Genomic DNA, 22,555 nt, shown 5'->3' on the forward strand with positions numbered 1-22,555 from the left:
AAATTGGTAGAAGGACTAATAGAAGGAAAAACTTCCTATCAAAGAGAGCTATCCAAACACAGATACCAATTCAATGGATGTATTTAGGGATTGGTTTTTTATTCAAAATGATAGTGGCTAGAATCATGTTAGCAAATAGATAATGCAATCCAAATATCATCTTCAGTGGCATTGCATTGTAGAGATAAAAGGCAGAGCTGTTCTCCCACATGAAAATAAAATAAATCGTTACTATGAAGGCATGATACCATCTCAAAATAGCTGGCTATCATTCCAATGGGCTGCTTTTAGAACGTTATGGATTCTTCCTCATTGGAGTTCCCCAAGCAAAAAAAAAGTGGATCACGGCTTGTTCAGATATGTGATAAAAGTTCTCATTTTCCAGATACCGATTGAAGTAAATCATCATCGAGCCCCTTACAGCTCCAAAACTCTGTGTTTCTTTGAAATATTCTTCCTCTCAAAGAGGCTCCATGGAATCATAGGATTTAAAAAGCTAGAAGAGGCCTTGAGGGATTTAGGCCGACCCTCTTATTGTACCAGTGAGAGAAGTTATGCTTAAGGAAAGAAAGTAACTCACGCTTCATTGTGGTGGGCAATTACTAATCCATTTTGCAAAAAGAAACCAAGTCATAAAGATATTCTTGTTCATGCTTGTAAATAAGCATAAAGAATAGTAGCTCATGCAGTTTTTGCTTCAAGCTCACTTATGAAAGTGGCCTTGAAATCAAATGACTGGGGTTTATTAAATCCATTTTTTTGCTAATGGTATGTCACTGGAAGTTCTGGATCTACGGTTAATTTTTGCGCAGGCTGCAGTAACTACACTGTCAGTGTTTGATTGGTTCTAATTTTCTACTAATTCCCATCACCCATTGGTGGCACAGAGATATGACTGCTGCTCTTAGAGGTCAACAAGATTGACCCAGTTTGAGATTCTTCTGAATGGGTCCAAGCACTTCAGTTTGGTCTTTTAGCTTCATCTTCATTAGGGCAAATAAACAGATCTCACTGCTGTGCCCTGTAAAGGGGGAACTTAAAAAAGCATCCACATCCTTCTTAAGAGAGTTTCATAGAGAGGGCTGTGTTTTGTGGTAAGGAGACAATGCCATTCTCCTGTTAGCTCATGTTAAGAAGAGTGATGATGTTCATAAGAAGAACCAGCATCATTGAAATGGTCTTGGAGTCAGCCCCAGTTCTACCCCCTCCATGATATATGGCACCTGAAGAAAGGCATTGAACTTTTCTGAGCCTCCATTTTCTCTTGGGTAAAATGTAAGCGGTTGGATAGATGAACTCCAAAGCTGCTTCTATATCACTTCTATTACTATCATTATCATCATTTTATTTCTCTTTTGCTTTCTTTGGAGAGGCAACACTGCCCAATGAAAAATACTTGCTTGGGAGTCACTACCTTTCTGATCATGACTAAGTCACTTAACTCTTCTCAATTCCAGTTTCTACCTCTATAAAATGAGAAATTTTACTAAACGACTTTTAAATTCACTCCCAAGTCTATATCCATGATTCCTTTGAGGAAACCCCCACTATTGATGCAGAACAGCTTTTTTTTAATGCTTATATCCCTTGTGTATTTCCTGAAGTTGAAAGTGATTGGATCTTTCTCAGGATCAAATAGTCAGTATGGAAAGAGGAAAGATTGAACCTAGATTTTCCCAACTCTGCTGCCATCTCTATCCATTACTATATAATGTTTTTCTGAATCTCTTATTTCTTTGATCATCCAAAGCCATGGCACTATGCTGCTCTCCTCTACATGGAACTGACATGAAATCATTAGCAGTCAAAAATATCTACTTAAAGGATATTAAGATTAATTCCTGTAGAAAATTAGTCAATATTATGATTAGTTTTTATGACCAAAGATAAAGATGAACTTTAGAATGTGGTGGATTAAACTGTTTTACTTCATGACTTGGATTTTGAATCAGGATAGAGTTGTGGTTAAATATTGCCTCATTCTTCCTGTGTGACTTTTGACAAGTCATTTACGTCTCTCAGTCTAATTTTCTTTACATGGAAAAAGGGATGACCTTTAGTACAACACTTTACAGGGATACTGTGAGGAACAATTAGAATGAATAAAAAATTTTGGTGAATCTTAAAAGATCATATAAATGTTGCCTTTAAAATGATGGTAATGATTGAATACTTTCACAGAGTCATATAATTTAGGAAACTATAATATTAAAATCAAAATTTGCTACCTACTTTGCCTTAATGTGGAAAATTATCATGAAACCAATTAATATTTATGAAACATTAATGGGGTCCCTGACAGTTTGGAAAAATCAGAGTTTCTGAAAGTTGTCCTGTTATTACGCTAAGTAGCATAATTTTCTGATACTACTACTGTTGCTACTACTAACTACTCTACTACTACTACTACTACCACCACTACTACTACTATTTCTATTTCTACTTCTACTTCTACTACTACATGCTAGGCTCTGTGCCAAGTGTTTTACAAATTTGATCCTCACAAAACTCCTGGAAGATAGGGGATATTATTATTTCCATTCTACCAATAAAGAAACTGGGGCAAACATAGACTAACTGACTTGGGGTCACAGAGCTAGTAAAAGTGTGAGGCTAGATTTAAAACTAAATCTTCCTACATTGTGGCTCAACCAAATGTAACAGACTTCTGTACTAGCAGCAGTGCAATGATTCAGGACAACTATGCGGGACTAATGAGAAGGATGCTATCCACATCCAGAAACAGAAATGTGGGAGCAGAAACACAGAAGAAAAATAATTGCTTGATCACATGGTTCAATGGGAATATGATTGGGGATTTTTGTCTTTAAGTGATCACTCCACTGCAAACATTGATAACATGGAAATAGGGTTTGAACAATCCATATATAACCCAGTAGAATTGCTTATCAGCTCAGAGAGGAGGGAGGGAAAAGGGGAGAGAAAAAACATGGATGGTGGAAAAATATTCTAAATTAATGAATTAAATAAAAAACTTAATCTTTCTGATTATATATCTATACTGATGCTATAAGTGCCAGATCATTAGTGTCAAGTAGATGACTTAAACTTTGATAAGATTAAGGGAAACTGGCCTGGAACGGATATTTCCATTCCCTCTCCCATTTTCCATATCTTGCCTGATGCCGTTCTTGGCTAAGAAATTAAATGAAGCTGTCCAATCTGAGTAGATTGCCATTTTTTGTTGTTCCTGTCCAGATTGTTGAAACCTCATTCGTATTATTTCTCTTGAGATAATAGTTGATGCTCCTATAGAGCCTCTAGCTATGTCTTCACTACAACATTTATTTGCTTATATAGGATTCAAATATATAGATTTGAAATGCCTTAGATATTATCTAATCTAGCCTCTTCATTTTATAAAGAAAAATCCTTAGCCCTGATAGTTAAAGGTCACATAAGGAATAAATATTCATTAGGATTTAACAAAATTGTTCTGATTCCACTACTTTTTCCACAATGCCTCATTCACATATAATATGTATGCACATACATGTGTATACATGCACATATAAATACACGTGTATACATACATATATGTTTATAAATGTTGCTTATTGAAAAGTAGATTGGCTTAATAGACTTCAGCTTTATCAGTTGGTCTTTAAGATAAGGGAAAATTCACTGAAACACTAAAGAAATAAACTTAATTTTCATGAGGTATATGTTAGCTGGCTTCATTATCATTTTGGAAAAATTCCGTACCAAGAAGGAAGAGATTTATATTCTAGTTTTTGTTCTACAACAAATTAGACTTATGACTTTGGACAGCTTGCTTTGTCTTTCTGGCTCTGATTCCTTGCATGAAACACAAGGGAATTGGACTTGAGGGTTTCTTACTGAGATTCTGGTGATTTCAGTCTTTTTTTCAGACTCTCCTTTCTGGTGATTCCTTGGGGGATAAATCTCAAAATGTCTTAGTCTCCTCCCATACTGGGTAACTCATGATTTCCCAGCCTCAGTCTCTACCCTGAGTCATGTTTCGATGTAAAGAACTGGCCCCAGTTGGATTCTGCATTCTTTCTCCCCACCCATGGGATCCTGCCCTGCTCCTTCTGGTTCTCAGTGCTCTGGCTCTTCCCTGTCAGTTCAAAGCTGCCACTCGGGTGCAGTGACAGTCCTGACCTCTGGAGTCCTGATGCTGGGCAGTTGTCTGACCGGTGACTGGAGCAGACTTCCACAGTCTGGCGCTAAGGACTTCATGTACACTAAAAAGGAGAGAGGACCAAGGGGTGGGGCTGTATTTTATTGTGGGTCCTCAGATCTACTAGTGCAGCCCCCCTTGCCAGTAGCAAGGATGCTGAGCGAGCTCAGAGTTTATAAAGCTGCCCAAGGTAATAAACAGAGCAAGGATGCGAATCCCAGTTCCATATTCCAAACTCCATAGCTCCTGGTCTCTCTCCTGAGCCAGAATGCCTGGTTCTCAACACTTGTTTTGTGTTTTGTGGAACATATGGATTCCCTGTGTACTGTGCAGTTAGTAATAAGTCTCTGCTCATTTGTTTAAATAACTCCTTGTGCCAAGGATTGGGCTACTCACTGGGGATATAAGACAAAAAAGAAAACGGTCTTAGCCTTCAAAGAGCATACAGTTGAATGGGGAAGAAAACATGTATGTGCCTAAAGATATATAGAATAAATGAGAGGTAGTTTGGGGTGGGAGAGGGCTAGAAGAAGGATCAGGAAAGGCTTCATGTAGACAGGGATGCTGAAGCTAAGATGACAGAAATGAGGGATTCTATAAAGTATAAAGGATGAAGACTGCAGCCCAGGCAGATTCTTTCAAGACTTTCAAAAGTGTCCTGGTGTCCTATTTGTATAGGACAGAGCCCCCTGGCTCCCAAGTCAGAGGGGGCCGTCTCTTATTCTGATCATGGCATTGCAAGGTGTGGTGTAAGTCACTTCATGTCAGGGCTCTCAGGTTCTTCCTCTGCGTCATGAGGAAGGTGAACCAGACGGATTACATGAAACCCTTCACTTCTCACCTTAGATCAGGGAGACTATTCATGGTGGAATCTCAGAGCTGAAAGGAGCTCCTGCCATTGATTTCCCTTAATAAGAATTCCCTATTCTAGAGTAGAAATCTTCCTTGGAAATTCCTCATGAGGGGAAACTATCGTGATTACCCACATCCCTTTAGGGTAGCCTTGGCTTGTGATAAGTCTCTTTGGAAGGGGACCAAGTTCACACACTACTCTTAGGGTTTGGATGGACTTTAGAAACTAGCTAATCCAGTTGACCTCAAGTATATACCTTCTCTTCAACATCCTAGACAAGTGATTTTCCAGTCTTTACTCAAAGACCTCTGAGGAAGGAGGGGAGATCTACTACCTCCTAAACCAGTGATGGGCAAACTTTTTAAAGAGGGGCCAAAGGAAAGGAAATGCTCATCTGTCAATCTGTTTCTAAGGCAACTCTTTCCAAGTTTCATTGTATTGTATCCTACTCATTGTATTTGTCAGATTAGGAAGAATGTCGAGGGGCTGGATAGAACATTTCAGGGGTCCACATCTGGCCCGCGGGCCATAGCTTACCCATCACTGTCCTAAACTATGCCACTTCTGGACACACTGTGCCTCTATAATTTTAAGAAGTTATTTTTATTACATTATGCCTGAATTTATATTTATGAAGAATAAATTTATGATTAGGTGGTAAGAACTTTGAATTTGTCACCAGAAGACTCTATGCCTATAAACTCTCTCATTCCTTGGAACCTTTGTTCATACAGGTTGCTACCCATCCTTTAAGTTCAATTCAGATATCACTTCCTCTGGTATGACTCCTTTTTTTGTTGTTGTCATTTCAATCTGGTCCAATTCTTCATGATCCCTTTTAGGCTTTTCTTGGCAGAGATCTTGGAATAGTTTGCCATTTCCTTCTCCAGCTCATTTTAAAGATGAATAAACTTATGCATACAGATTGAAATGACTTACCCAGGGTCACACATATAAGTGTCTGAGGCCAGCTTTGAGCTCAGGAAGATGAGCCCCTATTGCTCTCTTAACCCCTTGGTTCAAAAATTAGTAATAAATATTCTGGCTATAGCATTTTCCTCACAGGATTAAGTGAGTTCATGTAAAGAAAGTAGTTTTCTCATGTTAAAGGGGACAGAGATTGGACCTGTGGTTTCTTTGACATAAGGAACTGCGAAGAGGGGAACCTTCCTCTTCCAGGGCTACCATGTAGAGTTGCCTTGGGGTGATTTGTCCAGATAACACTGTCAGGTTCTATCAGAAGCAAGATGTGACCACAGGCTTTCCTAGCTTCAGGCCAGCTCTCTATCAAATACACCACATGGCTGCTAAAGCAGACCTTAAAGCACTATATAAATGAAATCATAATTAATTGTAGACCCCCCAAAGTCAAACTTTGGTATGACAAAAGGCAGTTATGAACTTTTCATGATTGTAGAAATTAAGGGAAGCAAAGACACAAGAGGACAGAATATCATATTTAGAATTATTTGTCTTGGAAAAGTGAGAGGTTAGTGGAGGATTGATTAATGTACTTGATTTGATTATGGTAAAACCTGATTATCCCATTGTCCTATACTCTGATGGCAGAAATGATGTTCAGTGAAATTAATGGAAGATAAATTTAGGCTACAGGGGAGGGAATGCTCTTTTATGCAGAACATCTCTGAGTTCTTGCCTCAGGATGTCACTGAATCAAGTGTTGTGCTTGGTTTTAAGAAAACTCCATGTTTCATGATGATATTTTGAGCCAAACAAGTTCAGACAGTAAGTCAGAGAATGAAAGCACAGAGGGTTGTCAAGCATTGTATTTTTATGTCAGTAGGGAGGTCTCCCTGATTTCCACACTATATGTTGGTGGTTGTGGTAAGAAGTAGTTTATGTTGTGACTTAAGGCTTGCCTTATAGTATTAGGGATTCAATGAACAAAGAGCTTGACTATCCCCTAATCCATAGTAATCAATCAGTTGGCATTTATTAAATGTTGCTTATGTGTTGGGCACTCTGCTAAGTCCTACTTATACAAAGAAAGGTAAAAAATCCCTATGGGGAAGCTAGATGGCTAAGTGGATTGAGAGCCTGTCCTAGAGATGGGAAGTTCTGGGTTCAAAGAGGCCTTCAATTCTTCCTAACTGTTTGACCCTGGGCAAATCACTTAATCCCAATTGTGAAGTCCTTGTTGCTCTTCTGCCTTGGAAATGATGCTTAGTATCCATTCTAAGAAAGAATAATAAGGATTTTTTTTAAAAAGTCTTATGTCCAACATTATTTCAATTGCCATCATTATCATCATCATCATCATCTTTCCATTGACCTCCTCTTAGCAACCCATACACTACTATGTTCCAGATTAACTTTATTATCTTTTCCCCAAAACTTGTTCTTCCTTTTGAATTAAGTACGATACCATCATCCATTTGATCTGCCATATTTATACCCTTGGAGTAATTTTTGTCTCTTTCAGCTTCCTCCCCTTTTGTTACCAATTACTTGTCATGTCCTTTTCAATTCATATTTTTATCTCTTATATTTATCTCCTCTTTTTTTTATTCCCATAGCCTCTCCTCCAGCTCACAACTTAATTGATACCCACCCGCCCTGTTTCAATAAACATCTAACACAGGGGTCGGCAACGTATGGCTCTCGAACCATATCTGGCTCTTTTGAGGGCCAGATATGGCTCTTTCTGCAGGAGCCATAAAGTCCATTTTTTTTTCAGGCGCTGTTACAGGAGCGCACTGTGAGCACTGGACGGCTCTCACGAAATTACATTTTAAAAAATGTGGTGTTTACAGCCAAAAGGGTTGCCGACCCCTGATCTAACAGATCTTCTCTCTGTTCTCTATCACCTACAGTGTTGCCCCTTTTATAACTATTGTGTGTGTGTGTGTATGTGTGTGTGTGTGTGTGTATGTGTGTGTATACACACATATATATCCACTTATGACTGTTTTCTCTGGAAAAATCTTCCGTAGCCCATTATTACCCACCAAATAACTTTCCTACTCACTTGTCTTTCATTTAATGTGCTCCATATTTGAGCTCCACTTGACTTTTCTAGTTTTTTCTCAAATTACTCTCCTCTGTATACTATGTCACATTGGACTGCTGTATTCCTCTGAATATTCATTATGACTCCCCATCTTCAAGACCTTACTTATAGTGCTCCTAAACTGTCCTTTCTCTTCTGCTTATAAAATTCTTACCTGCCATTTACAACTCCAACTCCAATGCTATTTTGTTCATGGAAACTTTTTTCTGACTCTCTCCTATCTATGTGGACATATTTGCCCTCAGCCCTGCCACATTCTTTTTTTGTTTGTTTCTCTGATGCATTTATATTGAATAACATATCATCCTTATTTACTTTTGAACCATATTTCTCTCCACACTTGGACTCTAAGGTCCATAAAATTGGATTTCCCATCTTACCTTAGAGAAACTATTGCTTCTCTTTCCTCCATGCCTTTTCATGAAGTGTCTCTCATGTCTGCAATGTTCTCTCTCCTCTTCTCCACTTCTTGGAATCTCTTCTGTCCTTCAAAAACAATATCAACAACATTTTCTGCTCAAGACCTTTCTTGATATCCCTAATCGTGAGTGCCCCCTGAAATTATTTTTCGTTTCCATTTCACATATTTTGTGCTTGATTATTTGTGTACAAAGAATCAGAGAATTAGAACTTTAAAGAACCTTGTTTGTTTTTAAGTCTGTCTCTCATTTTATAAATTAAGAAACTAAAGCCCAGAATGATTTAAGTGATTTGACCAAGGTGAGACTGGATTCACATAAAGTCCAAAGATTACTCCTGCATGCCACATGTTCTTTTCCTCCTTCAGGATATAGTCTCCTTGAGGGCCAAGATTGTTTCGTTTTTATCACTCTATTTCTGGTTCCTAGCATGATGGTTGGCATATAGCAGACTTTTAAATGCTATTTTGCTGTGTTAGCTTTGTATTTCCTCCAGTATTCTGCATACCCGAATCCCTAAATGTTATAGGAATGTAGAAATCACATAAGAATAGGAGAAAAAGGTCAAAAGCTTTCTGGGGATCACTAGAAAAGCAGTAATTATTAGCAGAATTTATGATCCTGTACATACCAGCTGTCAGGACACCATTAGTAATTAGCAATGGCTAAAGACTGCTTGGGCAGAGGCACTTAAAAGCTAGAAGTAAATTATAACTTCTTGTATTTTTGCATCCAAATACCATGTAGGTGGAATGTTAATATGTATAGGATATTTTTGAAAGAAAAAAGTAGGATACATGTCAGGTGTCAATAAGGGACTCAATCCCCTTTCTTGGGAAACAAGGAATGAGGTAGTAAGGCCAAGTGAATGTGTGTCATTTCCTTTACTATCTTTCTCCAGGAGAAAGATCAGCAGCAAATCACCCAGAGAAGATATTGTCATCAGCCGTAGAAAATAGAGGAACACTCATAGAATCATGGCTCTTATGATTATAGATTCAGAGCTAGAAGGAACCCAGAAGCCATTTGCATCCAATACTTGCATTTTACAGATGAGGAAATGGAGGCTCTGAGAATTTAAGTGATTTTCCCAAGGTCACCTAATGGGTACATGAGGTAGGAAAGCTCAGGCCCTCCTAACTCCAAGTTTAATACTCTCTTCATTATGTCACTTATCTGCCTAAAAGCTAGCCCTGAAAGAGATCTCAGAGGCCATCATTCTGCATGTAAGAAAGCCCAGAAGAGTTAAGTGATCATCCAAGGTCACACACTTACTTTTTATTTTGAAGGTAGAAATTCACTTTGGTGTTTAATCTTCTCGAAACCACATCTTGCAGAAGACGTAAGGCTCCAGGGAACATCTTCCATATCCACTCACCCAGGAAGAAGTAGTCATAGATCATACACTTTTATCCCCCAACCTGTCCAGTGTACCTATTATATCTTTTCATTGTGCCCAAAGCAAACTCTATCAAATCAGAAATCCTTTTACCTTCTCTGGAGTGGCTTCACATTATTTTGATTTCTAAGAAATGGAATCAGTTTGGCCCTTTTTGAAATGGAACGAAGAAAAATAGCTGGGCCGACAGGGCATGATCATCACCATGCAGCTGCATCTGTGTTGAGGCTTATCAAATGCCCCTACAGTACAATGGTGTTGAATCATCCTTAGAAACATGCAGCCATTTCTAAGAAAGCCCGGGGCTAATGCTGAATCTCTAACAATCTGCTGTTTAGGCTACCCTAGATTGATTTCAAGCATATGAATTGAAGTGATAGTCAGTTGAGAAGCATTTTAAAAGAGAGAGAGATTTTTCTACAGCTCTTCAGATAAAAAAAATTATTGGGCACCCTGTTTTAAAACCTATTCTTTAATGAGTCAACACAGAGTGTCTAAAGCATGATTGCGACTTTGCCATTCACATGCAACTCTAAAGGTTTATATAAAGAATGTAGATGGTAAAACACTCTTTGATTATGTTGTGTTTGTTGGAAATCAGTATCTATCATTGTGCAGTAGTCTTATTAAGAAGAAGAAGCATGGTATAGTAGAATTGACCTCACCATCAACAAGGCTTGGGCTCATGCTCTGAATCAGACATATATGGACTATGTGACCCTGGGAAAGCTACTTAGCCTCTCACTGCCCCCAGGCAACAATCTAAGATGATTAGTTGTAGAGCAAGTGGGGAGCTAAACTGGCATAGGAAATTCTTTATAGGCAGCTCTCTCCACTGGTAGAATCACAGGTCTATTCCAAAAGAACAACTTTTTGGTAAAAGAATAATTTTGTGACTCAGATTTCCATTAACATTTTCCAAAAATTGTTGCTATTATACTTTCCCAATCTCTTACTTTTCCCTATTGCTTAACCAGAAATCCAACTCTGATGATAAAGAGGGAAAAGAAGGAGGAAGAAAAAGGAATTCATCAAAACCAAAAATGTCAGCCATATCCAAGATGGCATGCAGTGTTCCACACTGCTCTGGCTTAATCCCTTATTTTGTCTTCCATTTCTGCAAGGAAGGGAGAATGGAACATTCTAAAATATCTGCCTTGGAGCTAACATCCATCATTGTAACTGTCCCATATTCATTTTGGGGTGTTTTGTTTGTTTCTTTCCTTGCTTTATACTTGGCACTTTCAAATCCTTTCCTTAAAACAAATATATGATGTAGGTAGTGCAAATATATAGATAGATAAGAGCCCTGGGCCTGAAGTCAGGAAGATGTGAGTTCAAATATGACCTCAGATACTTACTAGCTTTGCCATGCTAGGCAAGTTACTTAACCTCTGTCTGCTTCTTGAGTTTTCTTTTCCATAAAATGGGGATAATAATATCTACCTCCAAAGGTTATTGTGAGGATCAAATGAGATAAAATTAATCATTTTAAAAAGTTTTCATGCAGTTTTAATCTATTAAGGCTTTTAAAGTTATTCTTGTAAAGTGTTTCCCAAGCTTCAAAGAGCCATTCAGATAGTGATTATAATCATTATTTCCTCATATAATAGTGAGAGGATAGAATTTCCAAAAAATGACACAAGAATCTGAAACCACATGAAAAGGGCCAAGAAAGAATTTGAACTCATTTCTTTTGGCTCCTGGTCAATGTGTTTTTCCAATTGGACCCTACCAACTCTTGGCCTGTGTTATCTTCCTTCCAAGAACTAAACTAGGTATTTAGGGTGTGTATTAAAAGACTCTGTTGTAGCTGACTCCAACCCTCATCTGGAATTTGTGTAAGGCTACTCAAAAGAATTCATTTTAGTGAATTACTGTTGAATTACTGTACTCTTCCCTTGTAGGACAACCCTTATCCATCTCTTTCCTCCATCTTCATATGAACAAGGATCTAAAGAGTATGATAAGAGTATTCAGAGTATCCAGAGAAAGGAAAAATGATGATCCTCTTATTCTTTTCCTGGCTATTTGACACCTGAAATTTTAAGTTCTATTCTGCTTTACGAATTTTAAGATGACCTTTAACAAACTGGAGGATGTAAAAAGGAAGATTCCTAGGCTGATAAGGGTGATAGGAATCATGCCACATGGGGATCAATGGAGGGGCTGGATATATTTTAACTTAAAAAGGAAGACTATGGGGTAGAGACTGAAGAAAGGACCATTATAGCCATTATCAAGCATTTAAAGGGTTTAGCCTTGTTCTGCTTGGCTTTAGAAGGTAAAATTAGAACTCATGGTTAGAAAATATAGAGAAACAGAGTTTAGGCTTGTAAAGAAAAGAAAACTTACCCTTACAAGTAGGGCTGTGCAAAAGTGAAATGGGCTGCCTCGGAAGTAGCAACAATGGGTGCCACATAAATGGGAGTCTTCAAACTTCAGTCTTAGCACTGGTCAGTGATATTAGAGAAGGAATTTCTTTTCCAGTACAGATAGGACTAAAGGATCTTGGAGTTCTGCCCTCTGCTGAGAATCTATATTAAACCCTTTTCTCTGAGGAATAATTCAGTGTAATAATAATGAGCTAGTAGCAGTTCCCAGTAATGGAATCCATCCTCTCTTAGCTCCTAGGTCTTTTACCAGCTGGACAATTCCTTTTAGTAATTGGAGAGTTCCTAGTCTTTTAGTAATTGGACAACTCCTAGGTCTTTTAGCAGTTGGACAGCTCAGTCTTCTTCCACTAACACTTCTACAGACAAGCTGGTAGTTCTGTTCTTATTGTATACCATCAGGGATTCGGTAACTAGGTGAGTGGGAACATAGCAGCTGCTGACAGTAAGCTTAAAAAATGTCCACTCTGGAGACTATTTTATCATATATGTTCCTTATAGAAATTTAAGTTCTAAAAAGATATCAATTTTGTTCGCTGCCTGAGAGCAGTAGAAAGAAGTAAAGATAGACCAGATCTCTAGCCTGGTCTTCCTGAAAAACTAAACTGCTCATGTTATAATTGTAGAAATGAGTCTTCTCTGAGCAAGGTGAGCCAGAGGGCCAGATGATGCCTCATTATGAAAGGCAAAAGTGGCCTCTGGTAAGTGATATTCTTCAGTAGCCTTCCTGCTGTATCGAATTATGCTCTAAACAGCACAAGTTTTTAGGTACTGAAAATTTGAAAGGACTTGAATGATGATGCCTTTGTGAGTCAAGGTCAGCAATACCTAGCTTTATCCCTGGCAATACTTTCCAAGTACTTTCATTTTCATGAGTGAGTTTGTATAAGGGATTTTACAGGTATGATGTTATGTGGTTTGTGGCAGAAAGTGTGTGTGTGTGTGTGTGTGTGTGTGTGTGTGTGTGTGTGTTTAAAAACCAAATTAAAGGTCTCTCAAATTTCAGTATGGAAGTAGGACTCTACTATCTATCTAGTGTCTCATTCTAGCTGTCTCTTCAACTCCCTTCATCTTTCCCTTGATTCAGGGAACATATATTTAGATAGATAGATAGATAGATAGATAGATAGATAGATAGATAGATAGATAGATGGATAGATAGATGGGTAGGTGGGTAGGTGGATGGATGGGTAGATAGATAGAGATATAATTTATATATGTACATATATACACACATATACCACTATATATACATACACATTATATATGTATGTTTATACACACATATATGTGTATAGGGAAGTGGGTTCTCATATTCTCTAAGCATTTTCTTTTATAATATGTTAAAAACAGATCACATCAGAACCTACCAGGAATGTCTAAATTCATTTCAATAGAGGACTAAACAACAATTTTAAATACTTCTTATTTTCCACATAGGACTCATGGCTACATATACAAATAGAGGGGTTAGGCCAGACTAAGCTATCTATAATTCCCCAAAGTGATGTATAGAATATCTCTGATTACTCTGGATTACATTGATTTTCCAAGAGTTCAGTTATCCAGTGTTTAATGATTAGTATTTTGATGAGTAGTAAAATTTGAAATAAGAACCTCAGTTATACTGTATGGTCTTGTTTTATTTTTATCTGTTGTCCACAAATGTATTTTAAAGAGTACTGTCTAGAGAAAGAAAATAGGGTTGGTTAGCTTAAAAGCTTGCCATTCTGCCTTTTCTTGTTTTAATTTCAATTTTATTTTTAAATTACCAAATATTTTTGTCTCCCTCCAGTGCCCCCTATTCATGGACAAAAATAAAGGAAAAACTACCTTTTAACAGTTGTGGTCAGTCAAGCAGATCAGATTCACATAATCAGAAAGTCTATCTTATTCTTCAGTCTGTCACTTCTTCAGGAGTTGGGTAGCATGCTTCATCAGTTATTCTCTTCAATCCTGATTTGTCATTGCTAATCACTTTTTGGACCTGTTTCAGATCAAATGATATTTCGCTATATGACATCTATATTTTAAGAGGTAGGCAAATCAAAGACCTCCATTAATAATAGAAGAGCAACATAAAAATGTAAAATACAGTACTCTTTAGGATGACATGAATTAGCTGATTCCATTTTAGATATAGAGTTCAATCAACCAAATAACTTTCCTCCTTTGTGAACTAGGAAATGAAAGTTAAAATATTTAGAAGTCTCAATAGTTGATATGTTGCCACTTGAACATAATTCAATGCTTTTTTTTAACCTTTACCTTCTGTTTTTGAGTCAATCCTGTGCATTGGCTCCAAGGCAGGAGAGTAGTAAGGGCTAGGCAATGGGGGTCAAGTGACTTGCCCAGGGTCACATAGCTGTGAAGTGTCTGAGACAAGATTTGAAGGTAGGACCTCTTGTCTCTAGGTCTGGCTCTAAATCCACTGAGCTACCCGGCTACCCCAATTCAATGCTGTAAAAGTTATGTGGTTGCATCATTGTAGGTATCACCTCTCCAGATTCCCCTTCTCTACCCACCATTTAATAGTAATCTTCATGAGTTTTGGAGATGGCCCAAACATATGTATTTGTTACATAAACTGATCTTTGAAGACAGACATGTGGTCTATCACTGTTCCATATTTCAAGCCTTTTTTGTCTTAGTGGGACTTTGAAGAGCTTACTATCTTATGGCATAGTCTTAAGCAACACTAGGACATCTTTACTTTTATAAGATATTATAGTAGGTATCTTGTAGACCATGTGGAAAATTACATTAAATTGTATAAATTCAAGTCTATTGGAATACTCTTGGGCTTCTCCATTAAAAAAAGATCTACTATCACATATGTGTCATGGGTAAAGAAAGTAGGTTTATTATATGATGAAACCACATTTCACCCAAGTGCACCAGGGCTTCACTCCCAATGTCAGCAGAAAAAGATGGAGGGCTCACACATTGGATAAATTCTTTGAGGGAGAATAATAATGACTAATAATTATTATTATTATTATTATTGTAGCTAACATTTACATAGCACTTTAAGTTTAGCAAAAGACTTTATGTTATCTCATTTAATATTGGCAAAGGTCACAGTAAAGGGCAGGTGTGGATGAGTTTTGATCTGTATTACTAAAGGGAGGATTCACATTTACAAGTTTATAAATCTAGTTAATTATTTGAGTATTAATTCCTAATTGTTTTTCTTTGAGTAGGAAAGAACACTTTTTTAAGTAAAGTAGATTTTTTGACCCATATTTACTGTTGCTTTGAAGATTTAGCTTTGTGGCACTTCTCCCTGGAAATTTTGCAAATAATTTAAAAATCAAAGAGTACCTCCAATCCAAGATGGAAATCTTCCTCTCTAAAATCCCATACAACTCTTGCCTATACTGATGGATAAGTTTAATATTTCTCCAGTCGACCCTTGCAATTCTTAGATAGCTTTGTTAGCCTTGTTATGAAGCAAGAAACTTATTTTAAAATTTCCCACTTAAGAAATAGCAGTTAGAATTTTAGGAAAAGATAACTATTCATTACATTGGACTAAAATCTGCCTCTCACTTAGTTCAACTCATCAGTATTTAGATAGAATTTTTTTTCCAAAGAGACTAGGTAGTATAGTGCTGTGGTGTCAAACCTGTGGCATGCGTGCCAGAAGGGGCACTCAGAGCCCTCTCTGTGGGCTTGCACATGATCACCACAGCACAGAGTCCACAGAGTTCATTACTAGAAAGCCAGAGGGATATGGGGCGGCTAGGCTGCTCCTCTTCCCCTCATTCCTGAGGACATTTATCACATCACCAACCCTTCTAAAAGGTTCACCATCACTGGAATAGTGAATAGACCCCTGGACCTGAAGTCAGAGAGACCTGAGGTGAAATCAAAAATCAAAATAAACAGCTAGCTTTGTGATGATATCTTTTCTGAGCATCAGTTTCTTCATTCATAAATGAGAAAGTTGAGCTCCGTGGCCTCTAAGGTCCCTTTTAACTCTAAATCTATGCTAATAGGATAAAATGTTAATATTTGCCTTTGTTCTTTATATTTTTAAAACATCATTTATATGGTACTTTAAGGTCTGCATAGCAGTTATATTTGTTGTTGTTCAGTCTTTTTTCAGTGGGATTTACTTAGCAAGAATACTGGAGTGGTTTGCCAATTCCTTCTCTAGCTCATCTTACATATGAGGAAACTGAGGCAAACAGGGTTACGTGACTTGCCTAGAGTCACATAAGTAGTAAGTATCTGAGGTCAGATGTAAATTTGGAAAGATGAGTCTTCCTGACTCTGTGCCTGGCATTCAATCTACTGGACAAATTAGCTGGTCTCACTTAATATATGTTATGTCAATTGAATAATCATCAGAATGATGCTCCCAGGACATTAGGTGGTATTCTTATTTTAGTGATAAAAAACTGAGTCTCAGAGAGATTAACTGACTTGTCTGAGGCCACATAGTTATTAAATATCAATAATAAAATTTTACCCTAGATCTTCCCAATGACAATTCAACAATCTCATCACTGCATCTTTTTGTCTCTCCTCATTTCCTCCCTCTAAAACCATTTCTACAATTCCCATTAGAACAGAACATGTGAAAGCTATGGGACATATCTATTGAATAATATATAATCCTGAGTACCATGCATGTTTTATGAGTCAGTATTATCATTCTTATATATGACTGATACATATAGCTGACTAAAAACATTCTAATGATATCCTTTGACCCCACAAAATAGGTTCCTTAAAATATGCTATGGAATCAAATGCTAAAAAGGGTCAGCTCCAATTTAAGAAAGATGAAAGCTCATATGGACTGAACAAGGCCTGGCTCTGATATATACTCCTGTGTTCAGTAATTCAGAAGATCTATGATTTTATTCAGTGTTGTTCCTTCTTCTAGCACCATGGCTTAATGGTCATTAACATAATCATAGATCTAGAAATGCTAGAGACTTCAAAGGCTGTATAGTCCAATCTCCTCATTTTATAGTTGAGGGAAGTGAAGTCAAGGGGAGTTAAAGACAGTTTTTTATGATTGTCTGGTGTAAGGGAGGAGAAATGAAAGGGGTAAAAATAAAAGGTTAGACTAAATTTATCAGAGTAGGTTCATCAGGAATTAAGTATTTAATTCCAAATGAAAGACTCAAGTCAGAATGACTTTTATGGTAGTTTATTTACAAATAGGAAGAGAGTAAAGGTAAGAAAATCAGAGAGAGGATAGGGCAAGATATCAAACCTAACACGCTAATCATTTTGCTTTGGCCCCTGGCTTAACCCAGGCAGGGCTAATTAGTCCTCAGCCACAGGGGCCTCAGCCTTGAGCCAAGGGCCCAGTGATGAATAAAGCAAGGGCTTCAGCCATGAAGCCTCTCCTGAGGATAGTCCCTTCAGAAAATCCAGGAAGGAAACAGTCTTTTTCACTCACCCACGTGGTAGTTAAAAAAGAAAGCTGTCCAGAGCTCCTCCAGGGTCCAATTCAAGGCAAAAGAGCCTCCAACTCAAACTCGGAACACCAAAGAAGTGTTCACAGGAAGTTGTAACTCCTTTTTAAAGGCGCTTCTTTTGTGCCACTTCCTGTGCCTTCATCCCACTTAATGTGTACCAATTATAGCTTAAACTTTGCTTAGGACTGCCCAGGTGGCACTCAGTCAATTCTGAGTCATCATCCACTTTCGCACATGTGGGTTATAGACCTCTCCACTTAGGATAAGTGGGATGTGTACACTTTTGGTGATTAAATCTAAAAATGGGCAGAGGCAGAGTTAATCCCATCTTCACACAAGTGAGAGGTATTTCTAGACTTAGCTACATCGTGCTATGTATAAGACACAAAATTCATACCCAGGCTTGATTTTGAGCTTAGTATCATCTACTGGACATGAATGGATTCTATTAGTATAGACTTTAAAAATCAATGATGAGGGTTACAAAATAAATGCACATAAATCATCAGCATTTCTATATATTTCCAACAAATCATAGCAGCAAGAGGTAGAAAGAGAAACACCATTTAAAATCACCCTAGATAATAATAAAATACTTAGGAATCTATCTACCAAAACAAACACAGGAATTATACGAATATAACTATAAAACACTTTCCAAACAATTAAAGCTAAATCTAAACAATTGGAAAAACGTTGAGTGCTCATGGGTAGGACAAGTTAACATAATAAAAATGACCATTCTACTCAAATTAATTTACCTATTTAATGTCATACCTATCAAACTACCAAAAAACTTTTTTACTGAATTAGAAAAAACTATAACAAAGTTCATTTGGAAGAACAAAAGATCAAGAATATCAAGGGAAATAATGAAAAAAAAACGTGAAGGAACGTGGCCTACCAGTACCAGATATTAAACTATACTATAAAGCAGCAGTCACCAAAACAATATGGTACTGGTTAAGAGACAGAAGGGAGGATCAGTGGAATAGACTTGGGGTAAGTGACATCAGCAAGACTGTCTATGATAAACCCAAAGAGCCCAATTTTGGGGACAAAAATCCACTATTTGACAAAAACTGTTGGGAAAATTGGAAAACAATATGGGAGAGATTAGGTTTAGATCAACATCTCACACCCCACACCAAGATAAATTCAGAATGGGTGAATGACTTAAATATAAAGAAGAAAACTATAAGAAAATTAAGTGAACACAGAATAGTATACTTGTCAGATCTATGGGAAAGGGAAAATTTTAAAACCAAGCGAGAGTTAGAAAAAAATTACAAAATGTAAAATAAATAATTTTGATTATATTAAATTGAAAAGGTTTTGTACAAAACAAAAGCAATGCAACCAAAATCAGAAGGGAAACAACAAACTGGGAAAAATTTTATAACAAAAAACTCTGACAAAGGTCTAATTACTCAAATATACAAGGAGCTAAATCAATTGTATAAAAAAGCAAGCCATTCCCCAATTAATAAATGGGTAAGGGACATGAATAGGCAATTTCAGATAAAGAAATCAAAAGTATCAATAAGCACATGAGAAAGTGTTCTAAATCTCTAATAATTAGAGAAATGCAAATCAAAACAACTCTGAGGTACCACCTCACACCTAGCAGATTGGCTAAAATGATAGAAGGGGAGAGTAATGAATGCTGGAGGGGATGTGGAAAAATTGGGATGTTAATGCATTGCTGGTGAAGTTGTGAACTTATCTAACCATTCTGGATGGCAATTTGGAACTATGCCTAAAGAGCTCTAAAAGACTGCCTGCCCTTCGATCCAGCCATACCATTGCTGGGTTTGTACCCCAAAGAGAACATAGATAAACAGACTTGTACAAAATTATTTATAGCTGTGCTTTTTGTGGTGGCAAAAAACTGGAAAAAGAGGGGATGCCCTACAATTGGGGAATGGCTGAACAAATTGTGGTATATGTTGGTGATGGAATACTATTGTGTGTGGAGGAATTCCATGTGAACTGGAAAGACCTCCAGGAATTGATGCAGAGTGAAAGGAGCAGAGCCAGAAGAACATTGTACACAGAGATGGATACACTGTGGTACAATCGAATGTATTGGACTTCTGTACTAGCACCAATGCAATGATCCAGGACAATTCTGAGTCATTTATGGAAAAGAAAGCTACCCACATTCAGAGAAAGAACTACAGGATTGGAAACACAGAAGAAAAACAACTCTTTGAACACATGGGTTGATGTAGACTTGATTGGGAATGTAGACTTGAAACTACCACAACGATCAATAATATGGAAATAAGTCTTTATCAATGACACATGTTAAAACCAGTGGAAATGTGTGATGGATAATGGGAGGGGGCAAAGAGGAAGTCAAGAGGAAAGTAAAACCATGAATCATGTAAGCATGAAAAATTTTTCTAAAAAAATAAAATTTTTTAATTAAAAAAAAAGAAAAAAATTAATGATGAGGCAGCTAGGTGGTTCATTGTACAGAGCCAGGCCTAGAGCTGGGAGGTCCTGTGTTCAAGTGTGGCCTTATTCACTTCCTAGTTGTGTGACTCTGGGCAGTTCCTTTAACCCCCATTGCCTAGCCCTTATCCTTCTTCTGCTTAGAACCAATATTTGTGTTATTGGTTCTAAGAAGATTTTGTTTAAGTCTATAGCATAAGGACACATCAAAGGAGAATTTTAGTAGAATTAACTGTGATAGAATTGTGAATTAAAGTATCTTTCCAACTAAATAGTACTAATACACTAAGAGTTTCTGATAACCAAATAATGGTAGTAGTATTTGTTGGTGAACTTTATTTAAGGTATTCTTATATGTCCATATGCATTCATGGATCTGAGTTCTCATTAATTGGCAGTTCCCTCCAGGGATACCAATTGTAATCCATCCACTTCTGACGATTCTGTGCAACTCTTGTCCATGTCATAAATTAAATACTAAGCATCTACCTAATATGCTACAAAGCTTCCTCATTCCTCTCATTCTCCAACCATAAGATCTGTAAAAAAATGGAATTGGAAGGTGTGTGTAAGCAATATGTTCCTTAGCTTGAGTATCAATCAGCAGTTATTCAAGTAGACCTTCAATGATGCTATAGAGTAGAAGGATAAACTAGGTAGCTTCAAGGGTAACATGAAGAGTTGGTGCTTCTACTGATGTATTTTAATAAATTATCCCTCCTTTCAAACTTCAGTGTTCTCTCTTATTAATGAGAGATGCCAGAGAAAGCTCAAAAGCATAATTTTTAAGTAGCCTTCTTCAGGAATGGTGCCAGAGGTGGGGTTTTAAGATGATTATCCACTTGGTTTACGTAAAATCCCATCATTCTACCTATATATTTGTAGTATAGTTAACTACTCAGTATTCATACCTTACCCCTAACTATTGAGGAAATCTTGGTGAACTTTAGTTGAAGGATTAAGTGACCCAAATTATGCAGACTTTAATAAGACAAGATGGTGTAATAACTCCAAGTTTCTGATATTGTCTTCAAATGCTCCTTTAATCCATTTAACTTCAGTTACTCACCAAAAAATTTAGAATAAGATTCCTTTACTAATTTGTTAAGTATAAGTTTTTCAGTTTGGTATAGATAAGTGATGGGCAAACTTTTTAAAGATGGGGCCAAAGGAAAGGAAATGCTCATCTGTTAGTCTGTTTCTAAAGCAATTCTTTCGAAGTTTCATTGTATTGTGTCCTACTCATTTTATTCGTCAGATCGGGGATAATGTCACTCGGCTGGATAGAACATTTCAGGGCACTGCAGTTTGCCCATCACTGGTCTAGATAATTAACTTTAGTTTCTCAGACCACTTTCAAATCCTCACTCACTTTGTATATATTTGGATTAGAGTTGAAAAATATGCTAGAGGTAAAGAAATAGAAAAAATGCTTTCTACTGATATGAACTGATGCAAAGTGAAGTGAGTAGAACCAGAAGAGCATACTACAAAGTGACAGAAACATTTTTTGATGAGCAACTGTGAATGACCTAGTTATTCTTAGCAATGCAGTGATCTAAGATAATCCCAGAGATTCATGTTGAAAAACACCATCTGCCCACTGAGAAAGAATCCATGGAGGCTGAATGCAGACTGAAACATACTGTATTTCACATTCTTTCTACTTCCTTTTTTGTTTGAGATCTCTTCCACAAAATGACTAATATGGAAAAATGTTTTACATGATTGTACATGTAAAACCTATATCAGATTGCTTACTATCTCAGGGATGGGGAGAGGAAGGAGGGAGAGAATTGGAAACTCAAAACTTAAAAGATAAATGTTAAAAATTATTTTTACATGTAATTAAGGAAAAATTAAAAATTATTTAAAAATTTAATGCTTTCTACCTCATCCCCTTTCTTTAAACATGAGGAAATTTAGAGCCTTTGAGGATAAGTAACTTACCAAAAGTCACACAGATAATTAAAAAGCAGTGGTAGCTTTGAACCTAGGACTTCAAGCTTCACAATCAGCACTTTTTCCTCTACAAAACTCTGCCTAGAAAATGCATCATGAAGGAAATTTATGACTCAATTCCTGCACTGTTATCCTCTTCTGTAGCATAGCTAGGATTCCATTATTAGGCGTGATAGAGACATTAAGTTTTATCCTCAAATTTTCTATCTAATTCTTCCTTACCTTCTTCTTTGTCTGTTTCTCCAAAAGAAATGTGTTTACTTCACCTTTCTTGTTTATTACCTTTTTCACCACCCTGGACAGCAGACCACTTAAGAAAATGGTATTTGTTGATGGAAATGATGATTTAAGGATAGAGTCTGGTGAATTGGAGAGAGAGAGAGAGAGAGAGAGAGAGAGAGAGAGAGAGAGAGAGAGAGAGAGAGAGAGAGA

At 37.1% G+C, this 22,555-nt stretch overlaps 1 protein-coding gene across 1 annotated transcript in view; it reads left to right on the forward strand.

Moving 5' to 3' along the window:
• Nucleotides 1-22,555, forward strand: part of ANKS1B (ankyrin repeat and sterile alpha motif domain containing 1B) — a 1,330,035-nt gene that overhangs the window by 679,965 nt on the left and 627,515 nt on the right. The window lies entirely within an intron of this gene.

This window comes from Gracilinanus agilis, chromosome 5 (assembly GCF_016433145.1).
Source record: "Gracilinanus agilis isolate LMUSP501 chromosome 5, AgileGrace, whole genome shotgun sequence".
In the NCBI taxonomy this organism is placed as follows: domain Eukaryota; kingdom Metazoa; phylum Chordata; class Mammalia; order Didelphimorphia; family Didelphidae; genus Gracilinanus; species Gracilinanus agilis.